Source organism: Montipora foliosa, chromosome 5 (genome assembly GCF_036669935.1).
Source record: "Montipora foliosa isolate CH-2021 chromosome 5, ASM3666993v2, whole genome shotgun sequence".
Taxonomy (NCBI): Eukaryota; Metazoa; Cnidaria; class Anthozoa; order Scleractinia; family Acroporidae; genus Montipora; species Montipora foliosa.
This window is the reverse complement of record NC_090873.1, coordinates 13,367,309-13,374,138: the sequence shown is the minus strand read 5'-3', so window position 1 is coordinate 13,374,138 and position 6,830 is coordinate 13,367,309.

Below are 6,830 nucleotides of genomic sequence, written 5' to 3'. Positions count from 1 at the left end.
TGGATGATTAAATCATAACTGGAATTACTGAATATAAGTACACAGCATAAATTGGAAACGAGTTCTCTGTCACTTGAAAGAGTACAAGGCTACCTCTAGCAATGAGCAGTTACAGGAAGCAAAGAACAATACAAGGCACTTTTTAACATCTTTTGGCAAATAATTAAACGAAACACCCTGGCTTCCTATAGAAACAAAATACATTTCCCGTTACCACTTTACTAGTGGGTATATCGAGAAATCTAAAGTGGTCAGCCAGAGGTGGGCAACATAAGATTTTATCGATGAAATGATATATGAATTCGATCATATATGAACTGCGGATATGAAATCAAGTGAAGCTATGATCTTCGGAGTTGTGAACGCAATTTTTGCAATTGCTTAGAGAAGCCTGAAAAATTTAGGACTTTAACGGGATTTGAATCCGTGACCTCACGATACCGGTGCAACGCTCTAACCAACTGAGCAACGAAACCACTGACGTTGGGAGCTGGTCATTTGTGGGTTGTAATGTTCCCGTGAGGAATGAATCAACGATGAAATGATATATGAATTGGATCATATGTGAACGGCGGATATCATTTCATTGTTGATTCATTCCTCACGGGAACATTAGAACCCACAAATGACCAGCTCTGGACCACGGACCACGATACCTCCTTAAATTTACATTACAGCTTTGCAATCTCCGATCCAAGAAACCATTGGATTTAAAAGAAATCGTAGGCTCTATCTCTCACTCCAGGTCTTGGGGCAAAGATGTGCCAATTTCCTTGCTTGCACTATTGCAAACATTAGTTTATTTTTCCACTCCGAAGGTCAAATGGCAGAAAGATAATTCGAGCACTGGCATGCAGTACACGAAAGGCTATAAGTTAAGATTTCCTACAAATAAGAGAAGATTAGCCGACTTCTACGGAAACAGACTTCAGTTTTTGTAACATCTAAAAACAACTTTACTGAAATTAACATATCCCAAGGGCTAGACTAAGCAAATTCTTCTCTGTCTTCATACCTTGTCTTGGTGTAATTAAGGCGTGGTGTGATTTGCTCCAAAATAAACTTTCAATTGAAATGGATTTTTCATTGATTTACAGATCCCTTATTCTTTTATTAATCATTTCATTAGAATAGCCACAAAAATAACAACAAACAAAAATACCTCACGAGAACTATCTCACTTCCTATATGATGAAAAATCACTTTTACTTGGCATTCTTATAAGATTTTTATTTGACAAAAAGTAAGAATAAACGTCAACTTCTCTCATAGTCTCTATATCAACAAAATGAACACAGCTTAAAATAATTATCAGTGTTGTCTGATATACCTTTTTACTTATGATGTGCAAGCATAGAAAGCATTTCAAAAGAAGTGTCATACACTTGTAGTCATCTATTTCATTCAGCATTTCTTGATTATATTAATAAAAGAGGTAATAACAGGGTTGCGAGCTGGGTATTCCTATCAAAGACACCTTCAGGCAGTTTCTTTAGCTTAATGTAGTCCAGGTGCCTATCAACAAACCAGAAACGGCTTCTTTTGTTTCGTGGTTGGCAAGTTTCAGTATCAAGAGAAATGTGACGTCAATGTTTGTGAACAGAAACATCGCGATTGTTTCGCTGATAATGTATGATTACACTGTAAATCATGTAGAGAAATCGAAGTATTGCGCCAAGCGATGTGCATTTTGAAGTTGGTACTCTTTCGAAGTGTGGTAGAAGAACACTTTTCCAAAGACAAATGGATGATTAAATCATAACTGGAATTACTGAATATAAGTACACAGCATAAATTGGAAACGAGTTCTCTGTCACTTGAAAGAGTACAAGGCTACCTCTAGCAATGAGCAGTTACAGGAAGCAAAGAACAATACAAGGCACTTTTTAACATCTTTTGGCAAATAATTAAACGAAACACCCTGGCTTCCTATAGAAACAAAATACATTTCCCGTTACCACTTTACTAGTGGGTATATCGAGAAATCTAAAGTGGTCAGCCAGAGGTGGGCAACATAAGATTTTATCCATGAAATGATATATGAATTCGATCATATATGAACTGCGGATATGAAATCAAGTGAAGCTATGATCTTCGGAGTTGTGAACGCAATTTTTGCAATTGCTTAGAGAAGCCTGAAAAATTCAGGACTTTAATGGGATTTGAACCTGTGACCTCACGATACCGGTGCAACGCTCTAACCAACTGAGCAACGAAACCACTGACGTTGGGAGCTGGTCATTTGTGGGTTGTAATGTTCCCGTGAGGAATGAATCAACGATGAAATGATATATGAATTGGATCATATGTGAACTGCGGATATCATTTCATTGTTGATTCATTCCTCACGGGAACATTAGAACCCACAAATGACCAGCTCTGGACCACGGACCACGATACCTCCTTAAATTTACATTATAGCTTTGCAATCTCCGATCCAAGAAACCATTGGATTTAAAAGAAATCGTAGGCTCTATCTCTCACTCCGGGTCTTGGGGCAAAGATATGCCAATTTCCTTGCTTGCACTATTGCAAACATTAGTTTATTTTTCCACTCCGAAGGTCAAATGGCAGAAAGATAATTCGAGCACTGGCATGCAGTACACGAAAGGCTATAAGTTAAGATTTCCTACATATAAGAGAAGATTAGCCGACGTCTACGGAAACAGACTTCAGTTTTTGTAACATCTAAAAACAACTTTAAGGAAATTAACATATCCCAAGGGCTAGACTAAGCAAATTCTTCTTTGTCTTCATACCTTGTCTTGATGTAATTAAGGCGTGGTGTGATTTGCTCCAAAATAAACTTTCAATTGAAATGGATTTTTCATTGATTTACAGATCCCTTATTCTTTATTAATCATTCCATTAGAATAGCCACAAAAATAACAACAAACAAAAATACCTCACAAGAACTATCTCACTTCCTATATGATGAAAAAATTACCTTTAGTTGGCATTCTTATAAGATTTTTATTTGACAAAAAGTAAGAATAAACGTCAAATTCTCTCATAGTCTCTATATCAATAAAATGAACACAGTTTAAAATAATTATCAGTGTTGTCTGATATGCCTTTTTACTTATGATGTGCAAGCATAGGAAGCATTTCAAAAGAGGTGTCATACACTTGTAGTTATCTAACTCATTCAGCATTTCTTGATTATATTAATAAAGGAGGTACTTACAGGGTTGCGAGCTGGGTATTCCTATCAAAGACACCTTCAGGCAGTTTCTTTAGCTTGTTGTGGTCCAGGTGCCTATCAACAAACCAAAAACGGCTTCTTTTGTTTCGTGGTTGGCAAGTTTCAGTATCAAGAGAAATGTGACGTCAATGTTTGTGAACAGAGACATCGCGATTGTTTCGCTGATAATGTATGATTACACTGTAAATCATGTAGAGAAATCGAAGTATTGCGCCAAGCGATGTGCATTTTGAAGTTGGTACTCTTTCGAAGTGTGGTAGAAGAACACTTTTCCAAAGACAAATGGATGATTAAATCATAACTGGAATTACTGAATATAAGTACACAGCATAAATTGGAAACGAGTTCTCTGTCACTTGAAAGAGTACAAGGCTACCTCTAGCGATGAGCAGTTACAGGAAGCAAAGAACAATACAAGGCACTTTTTAACATCTTTTGGCAAATAATTAAACGAAACACCCTGGCTTCCTATAGAAACAAAATACATTTCCCGTTACCACTTTACTAGTGGGTATATCGAGAAATCTAAAGTGGTCAGCCAGAGTTGGGCAACATAAGATTTTATCGATGAAATGATATATGAATTCGATCATATATGAACTGCGGATATGAAATCAAGTGAAGCTATGATCTTCGGAGTTGTGAACGCAATTTTTGCAATTGCTTAGAGAAGCCTGAAAAATTTAGGACTTTAATGGGATTTGAACCCGTGACCTCACGATACCGGTGCAACGCTCTAACCAACTGAGCAACGAAACCACTGACGTTGGGACCTGGTCATTTGTGGGTTGTAATGTTCCCGTGAGGAATGAATCAACGATGAAATGATATATGAATTGGATCATATGTGAACTGCGGATATCATTTTATTGTTGATTCATTCCTCACGGGAACATTAAAACCCACAAATGACCAGCTCTGCTACACGGACCACGATACCTCCTTAAATTTACATTATAGCTTTGCAATCTCCGATCCAAGAAACCATTGGATTTAAAAGAAATCGTAGGCTCTATCTCTCACTCCGGGTCTTGGGGCAAAGATGTGTCAATTTCCTTGCTTGCACTATTGCAAACATTAGTTTATTTTTCCACTCCGAAGGTCAAATGGCAGAAAGATAATTCGAGCACTGGCATGCAGTACACGAAAGGCTATAATTTAAGATTTCCTACAAATAAGAGAAGATTAGCCGACTTCTACGGAAACAGACTTCAGTTTTTGTAACATCTAAAAACAACTTTACTGAAATTAACATATCCCAAGGGCTAGACTAAGCAAATTCTTCTCTGTCTGCATACCTTGTCTTGGTGTAATTAAGGCGTGGTGTGATTTGCTCCAAAATAAACTTTCAATTGAAATGGATTTTTCATTGATTTACAGATCCCTTATTCTTTTATTAATCATTTCATTAGAATAGCCACAAAAATAACAACAAACAAAAATACCTCACGAGAACTATCTCACTTCCTATATGATGAAAAATTACTTTTAGTTAGCATTCTTATAAGATTTTTATTTGACAAAAAGTAAGAATAAACGTCAACTTCTCTCATAGTCTCTATATCAACAAAATGAACACAGCTTAAAATAATTATCAGTGTTGTCTGATATACCTTTTTACTTATGATGTGCAAGCATAGAAAGCATTTCAAAAGAAGTGTCATACACTTGTAGTCATCTATTTCATTCAGCATTTCTTGATTATATTAATAAAAGAGGTAATAACAGGGTTGCGAGCTGGGTATTCCTATCAAAGACACCTTCAGGCAGTTTCTTTAGCTTAATGTAGTCCAGGTGCCTATCAACAAACCAGAAACGGCTTCTTTTGTTTCGTGGTTGGCAAGTTTCAGTATCAAGAGAAATGTGACGTCAATGTTTGTGAACAGAAACATCGCGATTGTTTCGCTGATAATGTATGATTACACTGTAAATCATGTAGAGAAATCGAGGTATTGCGCCAAGCGATGTGCATTTTGAAGTTGGTACTCTTTCGAAGTGTGGTAGAAGAACACTTTTCCAAAGACAAATGGATGATTAAATCATAACTGGAATTACTGAATATAAGTACACAGCATAAATTGGAAACAAGTTCTCTGTCACTTGAAAGAGTACAAGGCTACCTCTAGCAATGAGCAGTTACAGGAAGCAAAGAACAATACAAGGCACTTTTTAACATCTTTTGGCAAATAATTAAACGAAACACCCTGGCTTCCTATAGAAACAAAATACATTTCCCGTTACCACTTTACTAGTGGGTATATCGAGAAATCTAAAGTGGTCAGCCAGAGGTGGGCAACATAAGATTTTATCGATGAAATGATATATGAATTCGATCATATATGAACTGCGGATATGAAATCAAGTCAAGCTATGATCTTCGGAGTTGTGAACGCAATTTTTGCAATTGCTTAGAGAAGCCTGAAAAATTCAGGACTTCAACGGGATTTGAACCCGTCACCTCGCGATACCGGTGCGACGCTCTAACCAACTGAGCAACGAAACCACTGACGTTGGGAGCTGGTCATTTGTAATGTTCCCGTGAGGAATGAATCAACGATGAAATGATATATGAATTGGATCATATGTGAACGGCGGATATCATTTCATTGTTGATTCATTCCTCACGAGAACATTAGAACCCACAAATGACCAGCTTCTAACGTCAGTGGTTTCGTAGCTCAGTTAGATAGAGCGTCGCACCGGTATCGCGAGGTCACGGGTTCAAATCCCGTTGAAGTCCTGCAATTTTCAGGCTTCTCTACGCAATTGCAAAAATTGCGCTCAAAACCGCGAAGATCATAGCTTGAGTTGATAAGATTTTATGTAAGCACCCTTCTGAAGTTGTCAGATTTGTGTTCTTTGTCATGTAATTACCTTGTTAAATCTAGAAATATGAAATAGGAATATGCTTTCTTTAAAGTCATCACAAGAGCTTTGAATTGTTTCCCAATGTTATATAACAAAAGTTGTTTGTCCTTACAGTCTCCTTAGTTTGGCATTCTTATCAAAAATGCCGTCAGGAAGATCCGTCAGCTGGTTAAATGACAACCGCCTACAAACAAAAAACAAAAATTTAAAGCTTTAGCCACAGTTCAAACTTTACCAACCCGTTGCAAAACCCAAAGACTTTAAGGAACATCGAACGGTGGGAGCTAGTGAGACTATATTACCATCACTGTTTTGCCTTGGTCGATTTCTTGGGCTCCAAGCAACATGTTAGTAAGTTAAAAATGGCAGATCATTCTCCCTGTATACATGTTTGTCTTTGCCAGACTCTGAAGCTCTAGCACTACGAAATAGTGTTCGTCGCCAATGGATCATGGCTTAGCCTTTAGTCTTTCCGGTCACATTTTACCTAAATTAATTATTGGATCCCCTCATCCATGTTCTATTAAGGGTCGAATGCCGACTAGTATATTGAAATCAAGACTGGCCTAGGAAACCATTCACTAGTGGGTATATCAAGTAATAAACAAATCTTAAGTTTCCAGTCGGAAGTGGGCAACTTGAGCATTTTATGTAAGCACCTTTCTTAAGTTGTCAGATTTGTGTTCTTTGTCATGTAATAACCTTGTTAAATCTGGAAATACACATACACAAAAAATCCCGCTTGACACTACGTGCC